Source organism: Saccostrea cucullata, unplaced genomic scaffold, assembly GCF_032062105.1.
Source record: "Saccostrea cucullata isolate Sc308-1 unplaced genomic scaffold, CSIRO_AGI_Scuc_v1 ctg4367, whole genome shotgun sequence".
Lineage (NCBI taxonomy): Eukaryota > Metazoa > Mollusca > Bivalvia > Ostreida > Ostreidae > Saccostrea > Saccostrea cuccullata.
In genome coordinates this window covers 23,122-36,083 of record NW_026940866.1, presented here as the reverse complement: position 1 = coordinate 36,083, position 12,962 = coordinate 23,122, and positions in this window count along the sequence as shown.

Here is a 12,962-nt window from a genome sequence, read left to right as displayed (position 1 = left end):
AGTTCAAAGGCTTCTCGAGATATCGCTTTGAAGACGAAAGTGTTTCAGACAGACAGAAATACAGCCGAACGGAGGGACGGACAGAAGAAGGGGGGATATAGTGTCATCATGGTAATTTAACTGCAGAAACTCAAAAGCTTCTTGCGTTATCGCCCGGAAATGAGCGTTTTACAAACACACACGAAATGTGTGAATTTTCGACCTTGACCTCAAAATAAACGGGGGTCTACTTTAAGCATTGCATAGGGGGTTGTGGTATAAAATATCATGATGCATCGAGCTTGTGCCCTATGTCTTCCGAAGTGAAAAGTATCTAAAATTTGACAAAATTCCACCAGAATTGAGAAAAATTAGGGAAAACGTCCCATTTCTGCACCCTCTTGTGGCCTCTGTGTATGCTTTGAATCAAAATTAGGGCTGGCTTTAAAACAAGCATCAATTTAAGATTTTAACTACAAACTTTCACAGTTTTAATTGTGTTCTGATTTTTACATCAAATATGGGGCCAGGTTCAGTGGCTACCAAACCTTGTCCTTTCATAGTTGAAACTTACAAAAATTTATTTTCAGTATGGAGAGTAACCCATATATATAATTTCTTTTATGAAGAAATTTTGTTCCAGAATTTCTTCAATGTTTTTTCTCTTCTCCTTTAAAAAATAGGTTCTTGCTTTTGAGTATTAATGCATAAATAATCCTAGAGTTTTCCAATATCTGCTTTGTAGTATAAAGGAAAGGAAGATAATGAACAGTATTCAATATCAAAGTCCATAAAACAATATAAAATAGGAGCAGAGCAATCAAAGACCTCCAAAACATCAGAGTTGGGATCAAGTGCCATGGAGGAGTGAGCATCCCCTGCAGATCGGTCATACCCGCCATGTGCAGACATTATCGGGAAATAACAAGAAAATCCGTCGTCAATCCAGTGTATAAATAATGGACTAACAATTAGTATGAAAAATGTCAGTCAGCATTTGACTCGATGATAGTTGCATTTGCTGATAAGGTCATTGTATCGACCATAGAATTTACAAACTGCATGATGACTTTAAACGAGGCTGCTGATATTCTTGTTCCATCAACTTGATTGTCAATAAGTTACCTCGTTTTAAAAATTGTTCATACTTAGAGTAGTATGCTCTTGCGTATCGAATCAACTTAGAGATATAAACTCCATATGCAGATAATGGAGATCTGGTGTTGGACTACTTAAACATGTAACTATCTTCCATTAAATTGTTTCATATAATATAGTATAATGCATGTGAAAATATATATACTGCTCAAAATTTGATAAGGATCACAGAATTTTTTCTATATATTAAGATAATCAATTAACTGCATAACTGGCAATTTTGTGTCCAGGTGCAATAAAAAATGTCTTCAACAAACTTGCACGTGCATTTCATGTCATGGAAATGGTTTCTAGTCACAGTTTATACTTTTGCTACAATTGCACGATTTTCACTCAGGCATCGGTGTATGATTCTTTCTAAGATTTAAAAAAAAACTCACCTGAGTGTTTACGTTTATCAACATAATGGCCCCTCAACGTGTAAGGCGTCGCCTGACGACAGAACAACTAGGTAGATGTATTGGAATGCTTGACGCTCGCTATTCACAACGTGACGTTGCAAATGCACTAAATGTCAGCCAAAGCGTTGTAAACAGGGCCTGGAACCGACGGCAAACTTTTGGTACAGCAGCACACCGACATCGGGATGGTCGACAGAGATCGACAACTCAACGCCAAGACCATTTTTTGGCTCTTCAGGCACGACGTCATCCCTTCTGGACAGCAACCAGCCTGCGTAACGACCTCCTGAACGCCTCGGGGGTGAATGTGTCGACTCAGACGATACGGAATCGGCTTCACACTGTAGGGCTCAACTCGAGAAGGGCATGTGTTCGAATCCCTCTGACTGTTCGACACCGGCGGGAGCGATTGGACTGGGCTGAAGATCATGTTGTTTGGACACAGAACGATTGGGTTCCAGTTCTGTTCACCGATGAGTCCAGGTATTGTTTGGACTTTAACAGGAGGCATCGAGTGTGGCGACGACGACGTGAACGTTTTCATGATACCCACATCAGTGAACATGACCGTTATGGTGGTGGTTCCATCATGGTCTGGGGTGGAATTAGCTGGGATGGAAAAACAGATCTTCTTGTCCTGGAGAGAGGAACAATGACTGGGGTGCGGTACCGGGATGAGATCCTCGATGTTTACGTCAGACCCTACGCTGGTGCTGTTGGCCCTGAGTTCATCCTGATGGATGATAACGCCCGTCCACATCGCGCCAGGGTGGTGGAGCAGTACCAGCGCGCTCGCCGGACTTGAACCCGATTGAGCATGTATGGAACATGCTGCAAGTTGCCCTTTCACGCCGTAGAGCACAACCCACGACTTTGGCAGAGCTTGGAAATGCCCTCATTGAAGAGTGGAACAACCTTCCCATTGGAAACGTCCGGTCGCTTATTGACAGCATGGCTCGACGTTGTCAAGCCGTCATTGATGCAAGGGGAGGCCATACCCGGTATTGACACTTCATCGACTAAGTGTAATGATGGACTTTCCCCCAAAACTGTGTAATTTTTTTCTCTGGTTTGCTATAAACTTTTTGTAATGAAATGTCTTTTGCTATTGTTTTCAGATTTCAAGCATTCCTCATTGATAAAAGTTCATGTTGTTCATAAATACCCATTCATAACCTGAGTAAACACATTTCTGAGTTAAATAAATTTTAGTCTGTTGTTATGTTAGTGGTAAATAACACATATATAACCTAGTGATCCTTATCAAATTTTGAGTAGTAATTTCCTCTCTCGTTACCACTGCCCTATCAATAGAGGTTTTTACAATCTTTTACTTTGTATTACTTGTGCAGTAGAAAAATCTTCAATGAAACATATGGAGATAACGAACAGTATTCCACATCAAAAGTCCATAATACAATACAAAACAGGAGCAGAGCAAACACGGACATCCAAAATATCAGGTGGGATCAGGTGCCATGGAGGAGTGAGCATCCCCTGCCGACCGGTCACACCCGCCATGTGCTCCTTGTCATGATCTGTAAGTATCACTACATGTATCCATTGTCCCATATCACTGTCTGTCATAAACTCACATTACAACTCTTCCTACCCTGCTTCAAATAACACCATGGCCAGAATCATTAATGGGATTTGTAAATGTGCATCAAGATATTTTTTTTTCATTCAATGAAAACAAAAAGATAGTAAATTTCAGGTTCATTTGTCTTTAATATATGACTTTCAGAATCAGAGGAAAAGAGGAACAGTGATCATCCAGTAAGAACAGTAAATAAACGCATCACAGTTAAACACAGAAAAGCAAGTGTTTGTGAAATCCAAATACTCAATAATTGGAAAGTTATGGTGTTGTGATTTTAAAATGCAACTCGGTTGAAATGGAAAACGATGTTATACTTTTCTTTTGTGACGACAAAGCAAAAGTTCCTGTGGGTTATCCAGGGAGTCCTATATCAACTGGAGTCAGAGGGTGATAGAGTACTGCCCCTGTGACGACGGAGCTTGAATGTAGTCTTGAATCATGATATGACCTGTATCATTGGCACCAAGTGTTGTATTGCCCTGTTCTATTCCTGACGACACAGAAAAACCATTTGTTCAAGGACTATGTATTGCAGTAAATGATTCATTATTTCAAGCTTCATCTCCATTTTAGACATGCAACAATACTGAAGAAAATTACAGACGGAAAGTTTAATTAAGGGAAAGATGCCTAGTGTTCTTTTTGAGTATACTGATGGTGGCAGGTTTGTTGCTGCCCTAAACACCACAGGACGTAAAGGACGATGACGATGGTGGTGGCAGGGACCAGGGCACCACCTTGGAATCGTGAAAATAGCAAGTAGTTGCCATTTCAAAGAGTTTGACTTGGACCTGATCAGCTAGATATGCACTTGGGCATAGCTATAGGAATCCTGCAGAGCGTGCCGTTTCAGTACTGAACTATGGTTTTCAGAACTGTGCAACAGAAAGGAAGAATTTGGATGAAGAAACTGAAGACAAGTTAAAAAGAATGAACAGTATGGCAGAGCTAAGGAAGCATCCTGAAGTAAGGGGAAAAATAGACTTTTTCCATTGAACTATCCATTGAACCAGTTCAATCAGTAATAAGAAACCGGTTTCAGAAACTCTCGTTGAAAGAAGAACCGATGGTAGGTTTTGATCCAGCTACTGATGAGGAAATAGAAGTCCTTAAACGACATACACAATAGTATTTCCTAATCTTGATCTGACACAGCTGCAGTAAAATCCAAACAAATAAATGCACAGTATAACGAATGGAAAGATAAGCGCTGTATAGAAACATTATGTACACATTCCCGATCAAGAAATGTTTGGATGAAAATTGTTCTTTGCCTCGAAAACTTGACAGTGAGACAGCATTTGAAATGGTTACCTTATCCAATTTTAGACAAAAGTAAATAAGAAACACTTTCGATCATATGAAGTTCTGAAAGAAGCTGAAACTACAGATATTGATAGACCTCTTAAATGAAGGATATGGAAATGACGAACAGTATTCAATATCAAAGTCCATAAAACATTACAAAATATTAGCAGAGCAAACATGTACTTCTAAAACATCAGAAATGGAATCAGGTGCCATTGAGGAGTGAGTATCCCCTGCTGACCGGTCACACCCGCCGTGTGCTCCTAGTCATGACTTTAACTTTTCTATCGTCAACTCCCCTTACTTATGCAATAATATACCTTCATTACCTGCGTAGGGAGCTTATACATCTCAGTTGATTAAATACGCAAGAGCATGCTCTACGTATTAACAATTACTAAAACGAGGTGCGCTATTGACAAACAAGTTGAAAAAGAATATCAGCAGTCTCGTTTAAAGTCATCATTTCGTTAGTTTTATGGATGATACAATGACTTTGTCAGCAAATTATCATTGAGTCAAAATCTGACTGACGTTTTTCAAACTAATTGTTAGTCCATCTATTATACACAGAATTGATGACGGATTTTCCGACCATGACAACGAACACACGGCGGGTGTGACCAGTCGGCAGGGGATGCTCACTCCTTCATGGCACCTGATCCCACCTCTGATGTTTTGGAGGTCCATGTTTCCTCTTCTCCTATTAATACCCACCGCTTGAAATGCGGGAGGTATATAGTATCGATACCCCCGCTTGAAAAGCGGGAGAGTATATAGTAATCGGTATGTCCGTCCGTCTGTTACGCTTTGGGTACCCATCTCTTATCCGCAACTCCTCTCATACCACTGAATGAAATTAAATGAAACTTTCACAAAATCTTTATTACATATTTGCCATTGTAACCTCATATTTTACTTTTTGATCCGACACATATTGTGGGTTTTCCATGTCAAAACATGGACACTGCCATTATATTTATATGGGAGGCGGGGGTATCATTTAGTGAGCTCATTGCTCACAGTACCTCTAGTATGTACTGTTTTATGGACTTTTGATCTTGAATACTGGTCGTTTTCTCCACATGTTTCATGTGAACATGAAAATTGTCTGGGTAAAAGTCATTTATTTCGTTTATAAACTTGGATACAAAAGATGTTGCATATCAACACAGTGGATAAAGTGATCTGAAACCCCCTTTTTGTGTACGAAAGTGAAGTTGTTTGATACTCAGAATTGAACATGAACAGGATCAAATACATGTGCTACCTTTGACAAGAAAAACAACATTATTTAAATAACCAGAAGTCTCTGTCGAGATTGCAGCTCAACTGGTTTGTACTTTTAACAAAGGAAGAGAAAAGTAGCCATTTGGACTTAAAACTTTACAACAGCAATAAATTTAATAATGATCCTTGATTAAGTCTCTTTTTTGGGTTACTTGTGTGCCAAAATAAATTGAAATCAGACCTTAACTGTTGTAGAAGTAGCGTTTTTAAAGTATTTCTCAGAAATGTCTATTTTTAGTAACCATGGCAACACCGTTCATCGACATCGAAAAAGTATGCACTAAATTATGTATCTTAGTGTAGTCTATTTGTGTGCCAAGTTATACTGAAATAAGACCAAAACTGTAGCAGGAGTACCGTTTTAAAGGAATTTCACGGAAAATTATATTTTTAGTAACCATGGCAACATCGTTGATCAAAATCAAAACCGATCTTCTAAATTATGTATCTTAGTGTAGTCTACTTGTTTGTCAACTCATACTGAAATCAAACCAAAACTGTAGGGGAGTAGCGTTTTAAAGGAATTTAACAGAAATTTCTATTTTTGTTACCATGACAACACCGTTCATTAATCAAACCCGATGCACTAAGTTATGTATCTTAGTGTAGTCTACTTGTGTCCCTATTTATATTGAAATCAGACCAAAACTGTCGGAGGAGTAGCGTTTTAAGGGAATTTCACTAATAATTTTTTTTTTTGCGTAACCATGGCAACACCTTCATCGAAATCAAAAAACGATGCACTGAATAATGTATCTTAGTGTAGTCTACTTGTGTGCCATGTTATATTAAAATCAGACCAAAACTGTAGGAGGAGTAGCGTTTTAAAGGAATTTCACAGAAAATTCTAATTTTAGTAACCATGGCAACACCGTCCATCGAAATCAAAAACCGATGCACTATTTTATTATCTTAGTGTAGTCTACTTGTGTGCCAAGTTAAAACTGTAGGAGGAGTAGCATTTTGAGCAATTGTTTACAGACAAACGGACAGACAGACAGCTAGGCAGACGGACGGACGACGGACACTTTACAATCGCATAACCTCTTCTGGTCTCTGACCAGTAGAGCTAAAAACAGGAACATGTATGAGAAACAATACTGAATCTTGCATACCGTTTTGTTATAATTAATACTATATTAAATAATATAATTACTTAAAATATTTGTTTCATAGTCAAACCCTACATGTAGGGTATTCCCTTCCAATCTTGATTTAATAGTAGTTACTACTGTTTATTTGTTCCGCCACATATAAATGTCACAGGCAAAGAAATGCTAGGCTGGGCCAAAATAAAATGATAGTTTGTTTGGAATTGCCTCCCGCTTCATTGAAATGCCCCCTCTTGAAAAAAAAATATTGACAAAAAGTAGAAAGATTTTTTTTATCTTATCAATTTATTTTCCCATTATATGTGTCACATGCACCATACAAAACACTGAAATAAAGTGTCAGATCTATGTAAAATTAGGTTTTTCTGTTGATGATAGATACTTTTTTTTAGAGTCAGAAAATGTATTTACTGTTTACTGAGATTTTTTTTATAAAAAATTTCAAATTTATCTTCAATTAAAAAAAAAAATTCCATCCCTCCCTCCTGTGTCTTAAACCCTTCAGGCGGCAATTCCAAACAAACGATTTTTTAAGAAAGGCCTTGTACTAAGAAAACTATTTTTTACAATAAAAACAAAATCCCTATCTACCTACCCTATTATAATTCCCCCTGCTTGAAAAGTGGGAGGGTATATAGTAATCGGTATTTCCGTCCGTCTGTCCGTCTGTTACGCTTTATCTCTTATCCGCAACTCCTATTATACTACTGAGTGAAAATTAATGAAACTTTAACAGAATCTTTATTACATATTGCCATTGTGCACCTCCTATATTACTTTTTTATTCGACACGTATTTTAGGTTTCCCATAGCAAAACATGGACATTGCCATTATATGTTTACCTATGACGTCACATATAGAAGCTTCTGGATAACATTTGATAGGACGAGTTATTCCTTTTTACACAATGCCGTAAAACAATATATAGCAACACATGGACATTATAGGAGGCGGGGGTATCATTTAGTGAGTTCATTGCTCACAGTACCTCTAGTTTTGAAGGTGTAACCTGAACGACACATATTTTTTTTATTTGGCCTAGGATACGAATTGTATATAGATTATTCTAGTTTTATTGGAATAATAATACTTTCGCAGAAAAGCGAGAAATAAGCTTTATGCAAGAAATATTTACAGAATAGCTTGTATTATTGCCTGACGTCACAGCGTCAGGCTGTATAAGGATTGATATTTGCAAAATCCGAAACAATGCAATCATAGCTAGAGAGATAATTTTTATGCAAGCTGATTTACATTGGAATTCTTTACCTGCATTTTAAAAGAAACAGTTTTCAGAAGAAAGAATTATAATACTGATGCAAAATACTGCAGTGTTAACTTCCTTTACTCTTTTTGCATTGAACAGATTATTCCATGTGATTCCCCGTTTCAACATGTCCGTATATCCTTCTTTCTGCATTTTTATACTACTGGATCAGTCCATTTATATTCTACAAAAGGGGTTATTCGCTCTGTTCGCGCCAAATGTCTCTGCTATCTTCGCGCCTTTTCCTTGGATTGTTCTATTTTATGAATGGGTATCCTAATTTCCATGGAATTAAATAAGGTTTGTCTTTTTAACGTCCTAAAGCTGAACAGAAATTCTATCTACAAGTTAATGTTTTATCTCATTCTTTTAAAAACAACATATCGTATATATATCAGTACACGGACATGCAACACTAAAGAAATGATTTTTTAAATTTTGTTTTCCGATCCCGCGGTTGGTTTATTCCATAAATGGTCTAGTCCAATAATAATAAACAACGCAGTTAAACAAGTCATGATATCCAGATGCATGATCTATTATAATGTCTTTATTCAGATGCACACATTAAATAAGAAACAAGTGCAGGACTTTTCTTTCCACAAAGGTCTAAATATTGAATGCATGATCTATCATAATGTCTTTGTTCAGATGCACACATTAAAGAAGAAACAAGTGCAGGACTTTTCTTTCCACAAAGGTCTAAATATTGAATTTACTTATGTCAATCATTCTCAATATGTATGTATGATAGTGGCACTAACCCCCCCCCCTTTTTTTTTTTAGCTCTACTGGTCAGAGACCAGAAGAGATAATGCAATAGTAATGCGTCCGTCCGTCCGTCTGTCTGTCTGTAAACAATTTTTCAAAATGCTACTTCTCCTACAGTTTTGGTCCGATTTCAATGTAACTTGGCACACAAGTAGACTACATTAAGATACATAATTCTGTGCATCCGTTTTTAATTTCGATGAACGGTGTTGCCATGGTTACTAAAAATAAAAATTTCTGTGAAAAGTTTTCAAAATGCTACTCCTCCTTCCGTTCTGGTCCGATTTCAATATAACTTGGCACACAAGTAGACCACACTAAGATACATAATTCTGTGCATCAGTTTTTGATTTCGATGAACGATGTTGCTGTGGTAACTAAAAATAGAAATTCGGTGAAATTCTTTCAAAATGCTACTCCTCCTACAGTTTTGGTCCGATTTCAGTATAACATAGCACGTAAGTAAACTATACCATGATACATAATTCTGTGCACTGGTTGTTTATTTCGATGAACGATGTTGCCATGGTTACTAAAAATAGAAATTTAGGTGAAATTCTTTCAAAATGCTACTCCTCCTACAGTTTTGGTCCGATTTCAATGTAACTTGGCACACAAGTAGACTACACTAAGATACATAATTCTGTGCATCCGGTTTTAATTTCGATGAACGGTGTTGCCATGGTTACAAAAAAAAAGATTCTGTGAAAAGTTTTCAAAATGCTACTACTCCTTCAGTTCTGGTCCGATTTCAACATAACTTGGCACACAAGTAGACCACACTAAGATACATAATTTCATGCATCAGTTTTTGATTTCGATGAACGATGTTGCCGTCGTTACTAAAAATAGAAATTTCGATGAAATTCTTCTCCTACAGATTTGGTCCGATTTCAGTATAACATAGCACGTAAGTAAACTATACCATGATACATAATTCTGTGCATTGGTTGTTTATTTCGATGAACGATGTTGCCATGGTTACTAAAAATAGAAATTTCTGTGAAATTCTTTCAAAATGCTACTCCTCCGACAGTTTTGGTCCGATTTCAAAGTAACTGGGCACACAAGTAGACCACACTAAGATCACAGGGGCCTGTAACATACTGTATTTGATTTTACGTAGTCACTATATGTATACAAAAAGAGAAAGGGAAACAACGTCAGCTCGAATTTACACAGGGTCGATCTCGGAAATGACTCGCGTTTTCAATGAAATACCTTGCAGTTAGTGAAATAACGTCTGGGATCATTCAGTAATAATCACTCTTTAATAAAAATACCATCGCGGTCATTTAAGAATCGAGTAAGTCGTGTTTTGCAGATCCGATATCCTGTCATGCAAGTGATGTAGTTTAAGTCGTCCACTAAATTCGCAAAACACTGCATCCAATATTTAACGTGAGATGTGATTAGTCAATGGTGCTTTTCTAGAACATATCTGACCAATCACGCCCCGCCTTTTACCAATCATGGGTTTCTCCAAAATGGGCTAGAGCCTCTCTGTGAACGAAAAAAGCTACCGTATTTATTCAAATCGGAGATGTTGTAACTTTTAATTGCAATTAACAAAAGAAAAAGATTATTTTCGTGAACGCTGGATCTTTACTTTGTGTTTTTCATCTCCGAAAAGACTTCAAAACTGGAGAAAATGTGCCTCGTTTTAGTGGACGACTTAAAGTACATCGACTCGCACAACGGGATATCGAGTTAGTATTACCCAACTTAAACGCTATAAAAAGTAACAAGGTTTCTGTTTTATTTAAGGAATGACTCTAATTCTTGGCCATATTATCGAGTATAATCTGGTTTGGGTCAGTTTACGCTTTATAATTTGCGAAGCGGATTATAAAAAAGCGTAAACTGGCCCAAACCAGATTATACTCGATAATATGGCCAAGAATTAGAGTCATTCCTTATAATTTAATTAAAAGATAAATAATTCAATTTTTAATGATAGGAATCATTTATTTTTACATAAAATTTAAATTTACAAGTTCACTGTGATACGCGCATGAATATGCTTAGCAACGGCCGACGAGAGGACGGCAGACATCTTGAAATACACAAAGTGCAGTGCCGGTTATTTTTCAAAATTGAAAACACGGTTATTAAATGTGGAGTTTGCCATGAATCCTGCTGAAAGAATATTCGAGGATTGAAGGGAAACTATCCCGGGATTGGATGACGAGGCGGAAATGGGAACGTTAGATGACATGCGATCAATGGACTGGCTTTGGTTCTCAGTCTGCGATTTAGGAATACACCCTGGGCTGCATGTAGATATCAAATGATATGTTGAAATCGGACCAGAACTGAAAGAGGAGTAGCATTTTGAAAACTTTTCACAGAATCTTTTATTTTTAGTAACCATGGCAACACCGTTCATCGAAATTAAAAACGGATGCACAGAATCATGTATCTTAGTGTAGTTTACTTGTGTGCCAAGTTACTTTGAAATCGGACCAAAACTGTAGGAGGAGTAGCATTTTGAAAGAATTTCACCGAAATTTCTATTTTTAGTAACCATGGCAACATCGTTCATCGAAATAAACAACCAATGCACAGAATTATGTATCATGGTATAGTTTACTTACGTGCTATGTTATACTGAAATCGGACCAAAACTGTAGGAGGAGTAGCATTTTGAAAGAATTTCACCGAAATTTCTATTTTTAGTTACCACGGCAACATCGTTCATCGAAATCAAAAACTGATGCACAGAATTATGTATCTTAGTGTGGTCTACTTGTGTGCCAAGTTATGTTGAAATCGGACCAGAACGGAAGGAGGAGTAGCATTTTGAAAACTTTTCACAGAATTTTTTATTTTTAGTAACCATGGCAACACCGTTCATCGAAATTAAAAACGGATGCACAGAATTATGTATCTTAATGTAGTCTACTTGTGTGCCAAGTTACATTGAAATCGGACCAAAACTTTTTTTTTTACTAAATAATAGTATTCATGTGAAATGAAAAATTATGAGGTCTGGCTTGTACAAACTCATAAAATCATCATTACAGTGTGATAAATATTCCCTATAAAAAGAATCTTCTATACACATAATAAAGAATAATTAAGCAATCAAACCTTTATATCCATATTGGCATATTTATTTGCTTAAGTATACATGTATACATTTAATAATTCTAGAAATTCAGTCAAGGGGATCCGACCCCCCCCCCCCCCCCCGCACACACAAACACACACTGCGCATGGTTTACTTTTTCCCTAAGCGGGGGACACACATTCTCTGAATTAGCTTGTTCAGATATTATCAAATACATCAGAATTATAAAGAAGTACATTATAGTTAATCATTTCAGCAAGGCCGGTAAACTTTCAACCACAGAAAAAGTTTTTACAACATTTTATATGACTCTACCCTGTTCGGCTTCATTTCCACTAATGGACAGATGGTTACCACAAGTTTTCTATATTTTTAGTTGGAATAATCAATCTTATTTTAAGATTTTTTACCTGATATGATATTCTATAATAAAATTAAATTTATCTGAATCCTCATTTTAATCAAGTAAAAAAATTATAACATCAAATGAGTCAACACTCGTTCACAAAGACAACATCTTGACAAATATAATACTGACTAATATCATAATAAAAAATAAAAAACCGAAGAGCGCAAACCAAAAAAGTTTTATTGCTTTCAATGTACATGTATATATGATTATAATAAAAGAATAAAATTATTTTCTTCCACACATTTCTGAATTATCATTTGGCAATCTAGGGTACTCCCCTTTAAAGGCAGAGATTTTTTACCGGGTGGTAAATTCCAGGTGAGGGAGGGGCTTATTTTGTACAGGTGTGAATGCCTTGGGGCTAGCAGTCTACCTGTAGTCATCTGTCTCCTAATCCCTATACACAGGAAGTGATTTAATACGCGGTGAAATACTCAGATGTCAAACTTTACCTGTTTGGGGATTTTACCCATGATTAGAAACATTATTTTTTTTAAATTTAATTACTTCACACAGTGCTGCTCTGAACTTTATCAATAACATTTCCACTTTAAAATTATACCATTTAACATATTAAAAATAGAATG